Source organism: Mustelus asterias, chromosome 9, assembly GCF_964213995.1.
Source record: "Mustelus asterias chromosome 9, sMusAst1.hap1.1, whole genome shotgun sequence".
NCBI classification, from domain to species: Eukaryota; Metazoa; Chordata; class Chondrichthyes; order Carcharhiniformes; family Triakidae; genus Mustelus; species Mustelus asterias.
Window position 1 is genome coordinate 38,605,356 of NC_135809.1, and position 14,837 is coordinate 38,620,192.

Sequence of the window (14,837 nt, forward strand, 5' to 3'; positions counted from 1 at the left end):
CTTTCTACTTCCACGAACACCATATGAATTCCCTGCCCCCGAGACAGGTTCCCAACTATCCGCAGTCTCACTCTGTACTGGCACCAGCAAGATGATCATAGAATGAAGCCTTGAAACGAGAAACCAGGAACAATTAGCCCGCGCCGCTCCCTGGTCCAAACTAGACCACTCTTTTGTATCCCTCCATTCCCACTCTGTTCATATAGCTGTCTAGATAAGTCTTAAACGTTCCCAGTGTGTCCGCCTCCACCACCTTGCCCGGCAACACATTCCAGGCCCCCACGACCCTCTGTGTGAAATATGTCCTTCTGATATCTGTGTTAAACCTCCCCCTCTTCACCTTGAACCTATGACCCCTCGTGAACGTCACCACCGACCCGGGGAAAAGCTTCCCACCGTTCACCCTATCTATGCCTTTCATAATTTTATACACCTCTATTAAGTCTCCCCTCATCCTCCGTCTTTCCAAGGAGAACAACCCCAGTTTCCCCAATCTCTCCTCATAACCAAGCCCCTCCATACCAGGCAACATCCTGGTAAACCTCCTCTGTACTCTCTCCAAAGCCTCCACGTCCTTCTGGTAGTGTGGCGACCAGAACTGGACGCAGTATTCCAAATGCGGCCGAACCAACGTTCTATACATCTGCAACATCAGACCCCAACTTTTATACTCTATGCCCCGTCCTATAAAGGCAAGCATGCCATATGCCTTCTTCACCACCTTCTCCACCTGTGACGTCACCTTCAAAGATCTGTGGACTTGCACACCCAGGTCCCTCTGCGTCTCTACACCCTTTATGGTTCTTCCATTTATCGTGTAGCTCCTCCCTACATTATTCCCACCAAAATGCCAGTGTCAGCTCCAAGTCCGCCACATCCTGTAACTTTTTTTTGCTTTGTCATTATTTTAAGATTGTTTTACATCTGTAGCAGTGTATCACCTATAATGGAATATTCAGTGTATCATTTCTTTGGATAAGTAATATATAAGTGGAAAAATACAAAAGCATTATATCATATTATTATGTATATGGTGTGACGGAATATTAGTAGGTCTCCTATGATGTACATAGAATCATAGAATCCCTACAGTACAGAAGGAGGCCATTGAGCCCATTGAGACTGTACCGACCACATCCTACCCAGGCCCTATCCCCGTAACCCCACATATTTACCCTTCTAATCCTCCTGACACAAGGGTCAATTTAGCATGGCCAATCAACCTAACGCGCACATCTTTGAGCTGTGGGAGGAAACCGGAGCTCCCAGAGGAAACCCACGCAGACACGGGGAGAATGTGCAAACTGCATTCAGACAGTGACTCGAGGCTGGAATTGAACCCAGGTCCCTGGTGCTGTGAGGTAGCAGTGCTAACCACTGTGCCGCCCAAAAGTACTTGCATTGTAGCATAGCAATCTGGTATGCGTTGGAATGTTGAATATACTGTACACATTTCATTCAGTCACACTGGTTTCCTCCCACAATCTGAAAGACGTGTACAAAGTCCATGGCCTGGAGTGCATTTTCTAATGTTTACTACAAGAATATTTTGAGATCCCTTATGGAAACCTGAGACGAGATTTCGTGAACACAAATGGGCACAAATCCCATAATGGCCACTAAATCTCACGAGAGCACCATAACGAGATAGTGAGATCTCACTTAGAGTCATAGAGGTTTACAGCATGGAAACAGGCCCTTCAGCCCAACTATGTTCTTTGAGTTCTTCTCCAACCACCCCCCCCCCCCCCCCCCCCCCCCCCCCCGGCAACGTAATCAGAAAGGGCATGAACCTGATTTGCATGAAATTAAATCAATTTAAATATTATTAACAGGCTCAACACCATATCGTCCAGCCCCATGGAATGCTCCCCCCGGTGATGTGACGTCACGCTGGCACAATTCTCTACTGGTTTTTGAAAACAAGATGATCACGCTGGGGTGCAGAACTGCCTGGAGGCCTGGGGTTGAAGGCCAAGGCTGGGCATTGCCAGGGGCATGATGACATCAGTGTGGGGGTTGGTGGGTGAGGGAAGAAGGGGAGAGTGGCCCCCAATACTTCCGTGGTTGATGGGGGTCACCACGAAGCTTGTGGGGAGGGGGTCCTTCATGGCCATGGAGGGGTGGGAAGGAGTCTACTCTTTTGGCAAAAGGGCGCTCCGTTCTCTGTGGAGCCGACCTTGCTGCCTCTATCAGGCCCCGCCCAGCCAGAATGATGCGCAAACCATGCCCCTGAGTTTTGTTTGACAGTATCTGGAGATCTGATGAGAAAACCGAGCTGTGTTTGTGGAGAGAAACATGCTGGTTTTCAGTCAGAACCTGACACTTTACAATTTGTTGGAAAATTCCACCCCTCTATTCTTGCTTGCTAATCAGTATTGGCTAGAATTTGTGACTTGACACTTGTCCCTTATTTTAGTTTCTAGCCGAGAGTTAATTTTATATGCATTCTACTTTTCCTTCTATCTTAGTTAAACTAAAACAACTTTCCAATACCAATCAATTATTTCATATGCCACAATTTTCTTAGAATAGCAACTCCTTCTGGTTTGTTTTACATCCATTCCCACTTGACACTTATATCTGATATGCTTAAATTAACACTGCAATGAAGTTTCATGTGAAAATCTTCGAGTCGCCACGCTCCGGCGTCTGTTCGAGTACACTTAGGGAGAATTTAGCATGGCCAATGCACCTAACCAGCACATCTTTCAGATTGTGGGAGGAAACCAGTGTGACTGAATGAAATGTGTACAGTATATTCAACATTCCAACGTCATACCAGATTGCTATGTTACAATGCAAGTACTTTTGGGCGGCACAGTGGTTAGCACTGCTGCCTCACAACATCAGGGACCTGGGTTCAATTCCAGCCTTGAATCACTGTCTGTGTGGAGTTTGCACATTCTCCCCGTGTCTGCATGGGTTTCTTTTGGGAGCTCCGGCTCCCTCCCACAGTTCAAAGATGTGCGCGTTAGTTTGATTGGCCATGCTAAACTGACCCTCGTGTCAGGAGGATTAGAAGGGTAAATATGTGGGGTTACGGGGCCTGGGTAGGATGTGGTTGGTATAGACTCGATGGGTTGAATGGCTTCCTTCTGTACTGTAGGGATTCTATGATTCTATGTTTCAAACAATTCTCACATTATTAATCAGTTCAGAGAGCAGAATCCTCACCCAGATTTCCTTGCTGTTATAAATTGTGGTGTATTTGCTGTGGGAGGAGGAGACAAGTGTCCTCTGGTTCATTATCACAAACCTTTTTTTGGTGAATGGTTTTTGTGACCAAATTAATCAGAAATGATCATTCTGATCTGGTTCTAGAAGCTCAGCCAATGGGGAAGGTAACTGGAGTGGCATTAGAATTTGGGACACGATCATTTGCAACCCTGATGTGATTGGCTGAAGGAATCATAGAATCCCTACAGTGCAGAAGGAGACCATTCAGCCCATCGAGCCTGCACCGACAACAGTCTCACCCAGGCTCTAATCCCGCAAACCCATGTATTTACCCGACTAATTCCCCTGACAACTAAGAGGCAATTTAGCAAGGCCAATCCACCTTTCCTGCACACTTTTGGAACATAGGAGGAAACCCACGCAGACACGGGGAGAACATGCAAACTTCACACAGTTACTCGAGACCGGAATTGAACCAGAGTCCCTGGCACTGTGAGGCAGCAGTGCTAACCACTGTGTCACTGTGCCGCCCCAATCATCTAATTATTAGGTTGGTTAAAAGGATGCTGGAATCACACAATCCTCTGCTCAATGTATGTACTTTTACAGTTAGATGTGTAACAAAGCTGAATCCATTGGCATACAACAAGTGTGTTCTACCCATCAGAGAATGTGTTATTATTTTAAATAAATAGGCCCAAATCATCCCAGCATCGGAATAATTCCAGTCGACGCTAATCACAGAAAAAAATACACATTTGCCTGCTAGCACTTCTTAAGTCCAAACTTCTGATGCTGGCTGTTCCATAAAGCCTCCATCTTAGGAAACCAGGCAGGCCTCAACGCTGTGCAACAGAGGTCAAGCCGTTCCCCTTTTTTTATGGTACTAGCTGTCATATCCTGGGAAGTAAGTCTGACTGTCCCAAAGCTTGTGTTAATTTTGCTATTTCCAGCTGTTTCACAGTAGAAAATGGACTTTTCAGTATCTGCAATTATTAAATATCCTGTGGCTGGCATTTCTAAATCAAATTATTCTTTGATTGAGCAGGCTGAGACTGAGGGGAAAACTCGTGGGCTTCAGATTGCCTGGAGCTATGAACTCTCAAATCTGTACAGCCTCGCACCACTGACAGTGTTAATACCCCAGTACTGTCCGAGGTGCAGGATGGGGTAAACACTGCGTGGGAGGGAGCGGGGGTGGAGGGGTGGTTGAACATTGTTGTGGATTCTTTAGTGCTTTGACACCCCAGCTGATCTACTTAAGGTTTCCCTGATTTTATACTTGCCACGAAAAAGAACTATTAAGTAAATTCGTATAAAGAAAGCAAGGTGCAGACAACCCATGTTTGTGCAGTTCTGGCCAATCACTGAGCAATCCGGGCAGGATGAAATGGCAATCGGAAGTTTAAACTTCCCACCTAAGTATCCGGGATATGCTGATGTCGGGAATTCCGTGGGGGTCATAGAAACTCTACAGTGCAGAAGGAGGCCATTCGGCCCATTGGGTCTATACCGACAACAATCCCATCCCAGGCCCTATCCCCATTACCCCACGTATTTATCCTGCTAATCCCGCTAACCTATGCATCCCAGGACACTAAGGGACAATTTAGCATGGCCAATACATCTAACCCGCATATCTTTGGAGTGTGGGAGGAAACCGGAGCAGCCGGAGGAAACCCACACAGACACGGGGAGAACGTGCAAACTCCACACAGACCCAAGGCCAGAATCGAACCCGGGTCCCTGGTACTGTGAGGCAGCAATGCTAACCACTGTGCCACTGTGGAATAAATAGGAAAAACAATGGTTATTGGCAGATTATCAAATGCTGAAAACTAATGGGGGAAGGAGGAATGTCTGTAAAAATTGAAATCTTAGAATCCTACATGTTTTCCACAGCTGGCTTTCCCACAGGCTCCCTCCCATTCTGTTTATTAATCTTCAATCCCATGTTAAAGTTATATTGGAGGTTGCTTATCAAACCCCTTTTTCATGTGGGTGTTTATCACTGAACCACTTCAATTCTTGAACAATGCAGTTTGCTCAGAGAGTTGGGCATTTCTATGTTTGGATTGGATGTATATTTCCTTCAATATCAGCGTAAGTTCGCTGATTGAAAATCTGAATTTCTGTTTTTGTTGATGTACCCGTCTGCAGAAATCACCATGGAAACATGATCCCCACACAAACACTGAGATTACCAGAGCAGTCATTATCTGTACACATCAGTTGAAGCAAGTCTCAGGAACACATCTGGCTGTGTGTTTTTTTTTTAACCACCTACTGTCCCTTTTTGCAATTTATCATCTTTTTCCACCCTTCTCAATCACTTGCATAACTAAATACATGACTGAGAATGTGGCATTTGCGGTTGTAAATGTGGCAGTATGTTACAAGAGCATTTAAGTTAAATTGTTAAGTTGATTGCCTGGGGCTGTCCAAACCTCCTTGCAGAGGTTGTTGGCATCTCTGAGATATTCAGTGAGGTACTGTTTATTCAAAGTGTTTAGCTTAAGTAGAGATCTCCTCAGATCAATCAGTGACCTTTCAGGCTAACCACACAATATGGCTGTGGTTTAGGACCCACATTTAGAGAAATATGCAGCAAGGATCTGAGAAACAGCTGTATTTTCATTCAGTCCTATTCAGTACACTCTGTTGTTTTGCTTTTTGTTAAAATGTCTAAAGTCATCCATATTTCAGTCCTTTGCCCAGTCTGCCATTTTTGAATGCAGCGTTACAGCGAGTAATAGTGGTCTGTGATATTCATCCCAACTTTCCAATCCAATCCCAAGGGCTAGCTTTGTTCTCTACAATGTCTGTTTCAGCGTCTTTCTGAGAGTAGCGATCTGATTCAGCCTTTGCTCGAGTTGGACTGCCGTCAAACTTTTTTGAAGTAACAGGAGAAAGTGAATGTGGTGCCTTATTTGAGAGAGCACTGCAGCAGAAAATGCTGTTTAAAAATATATAAATCATTAAAATTGTAGGCCTGCTGAGCAATTTATTGATTTTATATAGATATATGACTGAAGTCGAGTCGACTTTTCCCTCCAGAGAGCTCTTACTATCCAGTGATCCAGTTCAAACTCATTGACAGGTTCTGGTTGCAGAGTCTGGTTCTTCATTTCTTTGTATTTGCTGAGCTAAACTCGAGGCAAGTTTGCAGTGGAATGGGTGTAACATGCACGGACAGGAATGTGATGAGGGGCGAACTGATTGATTTAACAAACTGGATCCAGCATTGAAACCAAAGAACTTTCTCAGGATCAGGGAAATGCGAGGAGTCCAAAGATGTGCGGGTTCGGTTGATTGGCCATGCTCAAAATTGCCCTTAGTGTCCTGAGATGCGTAGGTTAGAGGGATTAGTGGGTAAATATGTAGGGATATGGGGGTAGGGCCTGGGTGGGATTGTGGTCGGTGCAGACTCGATGGGCTGAACGGCCTCTTTCTGTACTGTAGGGTTTCTATGAATCAAATGGAGCACTTTGTGACATTCTCTTTTGGGGAACTCTGACAATCAGGTCACAGCTGACTTGAATTCAGGGCTATGACAGGTGGGTAAAGAGCAAAGGCTGGAAAATCATGAGCGTGCAGGTAGCCAGTGCTATCTGTGCAGCTTATCGGCTGCACCTCTGTTGGGAGGAGGTTAGGGGGCAGCCTCTGATGCCACTTAAAGACAATCTAAACCTCTTTATTGGATGGTTGCAGACAGGAAGGAGAAAGAAGATGAAATAGTTTTAGATTGGATACCGAGGTTTTCTGATGCCTCTTTTTGGAGGTCTTATTCCAGGCTGCGGATGGGAGGAGGGAGATCCCTGGTCGGTCTTGACCCTGATGTGGAGATGCCGGCGTTGGACTGGGGTGGGCATAGTAAGAAGTCTCACAACACCAGGTTAAAGTCCAACAGGTTTAGTTGTGAGACTTCTTACCGGTCTTGTCCCACCAGCAGAGCTGGTGGTATAACGGTTTTGTCAGGAGAGAGTGGCTCTTGGAGTCTTCGACATTGACTCCAGACCCCATGAAGCCTCACAGCATTCAGTCATACACAAAGCAACAAAACCTTCTGCTGATTGCCACCTGTAGGATAGCATGCCAGGAGCATCACCAGGGGTACCCAACAATGAGGTGCCAACCTGGTGAAGCTACAACATGGGATTACATGGCATGCTTCATAGCAGAATGGATCAGATCAAAACTCGGTAGTCTACTAATATTCCATCACGATTAGTAGCAGATAGCCCATAAATAGAAGACGGCTCCATGAACATCCCCATCCTCAATGATGAAGAAGCTCAACACATCAGTGAAAAAGACAAAACTGGAACATTTACAATCTCCAGCCTGAAATACTGAGTGGATGATGTATCCCAGCCTCTTCTTAAGGTTCCCATCATCATAGATAGAAGTCTTCAGCCAATTTGATTGACTCCATGTGATATCAAGATATGGCTGAGTGCCATGGATGCAACAAAGACCCTGCCAACATCCCGGCAATAGTACTGAAGACTTGAGTTCCAGAATTAGCTGTGCCCCGAGTCGGGCCAGTTCAGCACCGCCATCTACCCCACAATGTGGCAGACTGCCCATTTATGACCTGTCCTCATAAAGCAGGAGACATTCAACATGGTCAATTACAGCCACATCAGCCTCTCAATCATCAGCAAAGTGATGGAAAATTGTTGTCCAGTGGCAACTACTCACCATCAGCCAGCTGACCGATACTTTGGGTTCTATCATGACCACTTGGTCTTATTAAAGGCTTCGTCCAAACATGGACAAAGGAGCTGAATTAGAGGTGGTGGGAATGACTGCCCTTGACATCAAGAGAGCATTTAACTGAGTGTGGCATCAAGGAGCACTGGCAAAATTGAAATCCGTGGGAATCATAGTGGGAGAGGTGGAATCTCTCCACTGATTGGAAGAACACTTAGCACAAAAAAGTGGTTCTGATTGTTGAAGGTAGATCATCTCTGCCTCAGGGAGGCCTTGTTGGGCAGTAGGAGTGCTCCTACCACAGGAGCAGAAACTCCGGGTTTGAGTCCAACACCATTATTGTTGGCCACAGAAGGAGCATTCCACACCTCAATGAGCTGATAATCAGCTCGGAAATTCTTTCACCTCTTCCCCCATTATTCCCCAAAAAGTAAAAAATAGGATGGGTGCAAAGGTGTGCCAAACAACAACAACCTCAGCCCCAAATCACTGCAGGAGATGCTTAAGATACTGTCTTATTCCCAAACATCACGAGTTACCTCATTGATGGTTTTCCCTCTATCATTTAAATTGGAAATGGGGATGTTTGCTGCTGATTGCACAGTGTTCAGTACAAACAATCACTTGGGTAGTACAGAACTTGAATATTTCTGAAAAGAGAAACATGTTGCTGAAGCTTTTTTTCTACCACTCATCAGGACAAATACTAGAATGCCAAATTTGAAAATAATGACAACAATTTATACCACAGGAGAAAAGGGGATGCTGATTGATTGGCCAAGCCATTGCCATAGAGAAAGAAACGAGGAACTATATGTTCCCCGCACTTCTGGGTAACTCAAAAAAGACATAAAGCTTAAACATATTCCTTTTATTTGCAGAGAATGGGTCACTGCCTATGGATGTGTATTGTTTCTTGCCAGCATTGCGTTGCAAGCTCGACTGACTTCTTAAATTGGTTGTTAGTGTAGCTATTAGCACACTCGGGATTGTTAAGCAAGTGCTGCCCAATCGCAGAGTCACGGCTAACATTAGATGTTTTCTTTTGGGTTTTGCGAGCACAGGCAGGTTGAATACGGCCTGCAGTCTGCTTATTATGAATAGCTGGAGGAACTTGCTGTTTGATTCAATCAGCCAATTGTCGGGACGTACGGCTGATGTACCTGGCATCATGCCGGACACTGAAATTCATACATGACATTGCTCAATTGTGTGGTAGGCACACCATAGTCACATCGCCCACCATGACAGTCTGAGTGCCCTTGCATTTTTCTTTGAAAGGAGGCCCAAACAGTCCCCATTCACCACCACCCTTGTCCACCTGGCTGAATTTGTTCTCTCATTGAATAATTTCTCCTTTAACTTGTCTCACTTCATCCAAATAAAGGGCGTGGCTACGAGTACCAAGAAGGGCCCTAGTTGTTTCTGTCTTTTTGTGGGGTGTGTGGAACATTCCTTGTTCCAGTCCTACTTGGGCTTCCTCCCACACCTGTTTTTCCGCTACGTTGATGACTGTATTAGTCAGCCGGAAATGAAAAATTCATCAATTTTGCTTTCAATTTCTTTTTTAAAAGTTTATTTATTAGTGCCAGAAGTAGGCTTACATTAACACTGCAATGAAGTTACTGTGAAAATCCCCTAGTAGCCACACTCTGACGCCTGTTCAGGTACATTGAGGGAGAATTTAGTTTGGCAATGCACCTAACCAGCACGTCTTGTGGACTGTGGGAGGAGACAGGAGCACCTGGAGGAAACCCACACAGACACAGGGAGAGTGTGCAGACTCCGCATTGACAGTAACCCAAGCCGGGAATCGAACCTGGGTCCCTGGTGCTGTGAGGCAGCAATGCTAACAACTGTGCCACTGTGCTGCCCCACCCTTTCCCCTTCTCTCACCTTTACATGGTCCATCTATGACATCTTCCTTCCTTGGCCTCTCTGTCTCCATTTCTGGGATACTATCTACTAATATTCATCACAAGCCCATCGACTCCCACAACTGCCTCAACTACACTTTTTTACATCCTGCTTCCTTCCAACAGCCAGAGCCTGTTACTACATCTCTGCTGCAGCTGTTCTGATGATGTTACCTTCACAATGACACTTCGACATGCTTTTTCCTTTTTTTGTATTCATTCGTGGGACATGGGCGTCGCTGGCTGGCCAGCATTTATTGCCCATCCCTAGTTATCCTTGAGAAGGTGGTGGTGAGCTGCCTTCTTGAATTTCTGAGTCCATGTGCTGAGGATTGACCCACAATGCCGTTAGGGAGGGAATTTAAGGATTTTGACCCAGCAACTGCGAAAGAATGGCGGTATATTTCCAAGCCGGGATGGTGAGTGGCTTGGTGAGGAACTTGCAGGTGGTGGTGTTCCCATTTATCTGCTGCCCTTGTCCTTCGAGAAGGAAGTGGTCGTGGGTTTGGAAGATACTGTCTAAGGATCTTGGATGAATTGCTGCAGTGCACCTTGTAGATAGTACACACTGTTGCTACTGAGCATCAGTGTTGAAGGGAGTGGACGTTTGTGTATGTGGTGCCAATCAAGTGGGCTGCTTTGTCTTGGATGGTGTCAAGCTTCTTGAGTATTGTTGGAGCTGCATCCATCCAGGCAAGTGGGGAGTATTCTATTACACCCCTGACTTGTGCCTTGTAGATGGTGGGCAGACTTTGGGGAGTCAGAAGGTAAGTTATTCGCTGCAGTATTCCTAGCCTCTGACCTGCTCTTGTAGCCACTGTGTTTATGTGGTGAGTCCAGTTGAGTTTCTAGTCAATGGTAACCCCAAGGATGTTGACAGTGAGGGATTCAGTGATGGTAACACCATTGAATGTCAAGGGCCGGTGGTTAGAGTGTCTCTTATTGGGGACGGTCATTGCCTGGCATTTGTGTGGCGCAAATGTTACTTGCCACTTGTCAGCCCAAGCCTGGATATTGTCCAGATCTTGTTGCATTTGAACATGAACTGCTTCAGTATCTGAGGAGTCACGAATGGTGCTGAACATTGTGCAATCATCAGCGAACATCCCCACTTCTGATCTTATGACGGAGGAAAGGTCATTGATGAAGCAGCTGAAGATGGTTGGGCCTGGGACACTATCCTGAGGGACTCCTGCAGAGATGTCCTGGAGCTGAGATGACTGACCCTCCACAACCACAACCATCTTCCTATGTACCAGGTATGACTCCAACCAGCAGAGAGTTTGCTCCCTGATACCCATTGATTCCGGTTTTGCTCGGGCTCCTTGATGCCACACTCAGTCAAATGCGACCTTGATGTCAAGGGCTGTCACTCTTACTTCACCTCTGGAATTCGGCTTTTTTGTCCATGTTTGAGCCAAAGCTGTAATGAGGTCAGGAGCTGAGTGACCCTGGCGAAACCCAAACTGAGTATCGCTGAGCAGGTTATTGCTGAGCAGGTGTTGCTTGATAGAACTGTTGATGACCTCTTCCATCACTTTACTGATGATCAAGAGTAGACTGATTGGGCGGTAATTGGCTGGGTTGGAGTTGTCCTGCTTTTTGTGTACAGGATATATCTGGGCAATTTTCCACATTGTCAGGTAGATGCCAGTGTTGTAACTGTACTGGAAGAGCTTGGCTAGGGGAGCGGCAAGTTCTGGAGCGCAAGTCTTCAGTACTATTGCTGGAATGTTATCAGGGCCCATTGCCTTTGCAATATCCATTACCTCCAACTGTTTCTTGATATCACATGGAGCGAATCCAATTGGCTGGAGACTGGCATCTGAGATGCTGGGCACCACTGGAGGAGGCCGAGATCGATCATCCACTCGGCACTTCTGACTGAAGATTGCTGCGAATACTTCAGCCTTATCTTTTGCACTGATGTTTTGGGCTCCTCCATCATTGAGGATGGGGATATTTGTGGAGCCTCCTCCTCCAGCGAGTTGTTTAATTGTCCGCCATCATTCACGACTGGGTGTGGTAGAACTGCAGAGCTTAGATATGATCCGTTGGTTGTGGGATCACTTAGCTCTGTCTATCACTTTTTGCCATTTGGCATGCAAGTCGTCCTGTTTGGTAGCTTCACCAGGTTGACACCTCATTTTCAGGTATGTCTGGTGCTGCTCCTGGCATGCCCTCCTGCACGTTCCATCGAGCCTCTTCTGAAATGAGGATTCCCACCCCGTCCCACTACTGTGGTTGACAGGGCCCTCAGCCATGCCCAATCTACTTCCAATTCCACCAACTCCAGCATGATGTCATCACTAAACATATCATCTCCCTCCTCCATCAGCATCCCAAAGGGAGTGTTCTTGTTGTGACACCCTGGTCCGCTCCTCCATCACCGCCAACACCTCCTCCCCTTCCCACGGCACGCAGTCGCAGGAGATGTAACACCTGCCCCTTTACCCCTTTTCTCCCCACTATCCAAAGCCCCAAACACTCCTACCAGATAAAGCAGTGATTTGCTTTTACTTCTTTCGAGTTAGTCTACTGTATTCACAATGCAGTCTCCTCTACCCTGGGGAGACCAAATGCAGACCGGGTGACCACTTTGCGGAACACTCTGCTCAGTCCGCAAGCAACCTTCCAGACGCTTGCCGTTTCTATTCTCCATCTTGCTCTTGTGCTCACATTTCTGTCCTCTGCTGCTGCAGTATTCCAGTGAAGCCAGCACAAGCTGGAGGAACAGCATCTCATTCTCTGCTTGGGCACTTTACAGTCTTGTGGATTCAGCATTGAATTCAACACCTTACGGCCATAAACTCTGTCCTCCATTTTGAATTTCCTTTCCCCCAAATGCCAGTTTGTATTTTGTTTTTATGTTTTTGCTTTCATTCAGTGCTGACCTTTATTCTGGTATTAACACATATCCTTGACCAATGCTTTGTATCTTTACCGCTACCATTACCATTCTCTTTCCCTGTTGTTCAATGACGTATTTAATCTCCCAGCTCCCTAAACTATTCCTGATGTTCCCTTTCATTCCACCTGATGTCCCTCACCCCTTTTTTTGAACACTATCACTTTCCCGCATCTCTTTAGTTCTGAAGAAGAGTCAAACCATTAACTCTGTTTCTCCCTCCACGGATGCTGCCAGACCTGCTCAGTTTATCGAGCACTTTCTGCTTTTATTTCAGGCAAAACCCCTCTATACCTACTGGGGAGCCCTAACCAAAATCGTGCGCACTGCATAGCTAAGATTGGGCCATATATCTTTATGAATTTAAATAACCGAATAGGAAGAACAAAGCAAAGTACAGCACAGGAACAGGCTCTCCTGCCCTCCAAGCCCGTGCCAATCATGATACCCTAACTACACCAAAAAAACCTTCTGCCCTTACTTGGTCTGTATCCCTCTATTCCCTCCCTATTTATGTACCCATTTTGTAAGATTCTCCTTAAGAATTCACCAGAGGATTTCTTTGTAATTCTCAGCTCTAGCCCCAGAGATTGCCAACCTGAATGATGCTCCAGAGATTTGCAGTGTCTCAAGCAGGAACTGATTGACTTGTACTACTGTGTGCCTCTGTGTTCTGGCCTGTCCTCTCTTTGTTCAAATGCTGGGAAGGTCATCAGCATCCTGCAAAGAGAGTATAAAAAGAGCACCCTAACTGCACTTTCCCACAGTGCTTATGTTTTCCGTTGAGGCTTGCCAGCTGTGTGTGTAGTGTGTAGCTCTTCAGTATCGCTACACCATCCGTGAGCGAGAGTTTTATTGCTCCATTTTTCATACCTCACATCCAGTACACATATTGCAAGACAAATGAATTGCATTTTAATGAAGGTTCACTAGAGGTAACTAGACCAAGGTTCACTCAGATTGCTTCGGCCAAGAAAGAGATTGTGAGGCCTTGCACTATTTCTGTATTACTACATTGTAATGGAATGATACAAAAAGAGGACTCTACTGTCTAAAGTGTCATCCATGTTCAATTGCAGCTGGACTCAGTAAAACATTCTGAAGTATTGAGAATGGGGGAGGGGAGGGCAATTCTGATGAAATATAATTAAAATTACTTAAATTATTCCAATGCATTGAACAGTTGGTGACTGATGTGAAACACAATTATCGACACAGATCAAATGGGCTGAATGGCCAGTTCTTGTGCTGCAAGTATGATGTAATATTTGATGTAAGAATCATCGGGTAGAAGGTAGATCCTCTTAGATTATTCAGGTAGTAGGCCTGAGTTTCTACATTCTGAAGCCTATAATGCTGTATGCTTTATTAACCACACTCTCATCCTGTCCTGTCATCTTCAATGATCAATACACATAAACAGCCAGGTCCCTCTGCTCCTGCACCGCCATTAGACTTGTACCTTTTATTTTATATTGTCTCTCTCTATTCGTCCTACCAAAATGAACCACTTCACACTTACTTGCACTATATTTCACCAGCCACTTGTCTGCCCATTCCACTAACCCTTTGTCGTTTTGAAGTTCGACACTATCCTCCTCAGTTCACAATGCTTCAACGATTTGTAACATCCACAAATATTAAAATTGTGCCATGTAAGGTCTTGTTCATGTAGAATCATAGAATCATACAGCGCAGAAGGAGGCCATTCGGCCCATCGAGTCTGCACTGACCACACTCCCAGGTCCTATCCCCATAACCTCATGCATTTACACTAGCTGGCCCCCCTGACACTAGGGGCAATTTAGCATGGCCAATCCACCTAACCAGCACATCTTTGGACTGTGGGAGGAAACCGGAGCACCCGGAGGAAACCCACGCAGACACGAGGAGAATGTGCAAACTCCACACAGACAGTGACCCAAGCCGGGAATCGAACCCGGGTCCCCGGCGCTGTGAGGAAGCAGTGCTAATCACTGTGCCACAGTGCCACCCAATATTCATGTATTCATGCATATGCAATACCTTTTCAGATTATCAACCCTCAGTCCTGTGGACACCATTTCACAACTTTAGACACCATTGTCTCTAATCAGCAGCATACACAGATATAAAAC

The 14,837-nt window shown here is 45.8% G+C and overlaps 1 protein-coding gene across 3 annotated transcripts in view; it reads left to right on the forward strand.

Annotated features, from left to right (window-relative positions):
* LOC144498628 (DENN domain-containing protein 2A) overlaps window positions 1-14,837 on the forward strand; it is a 105,446-nt gene that overhangs the window by 38,825 nt on the left and 51,784 nt on the right. The window lies entirely within an intron of this gene.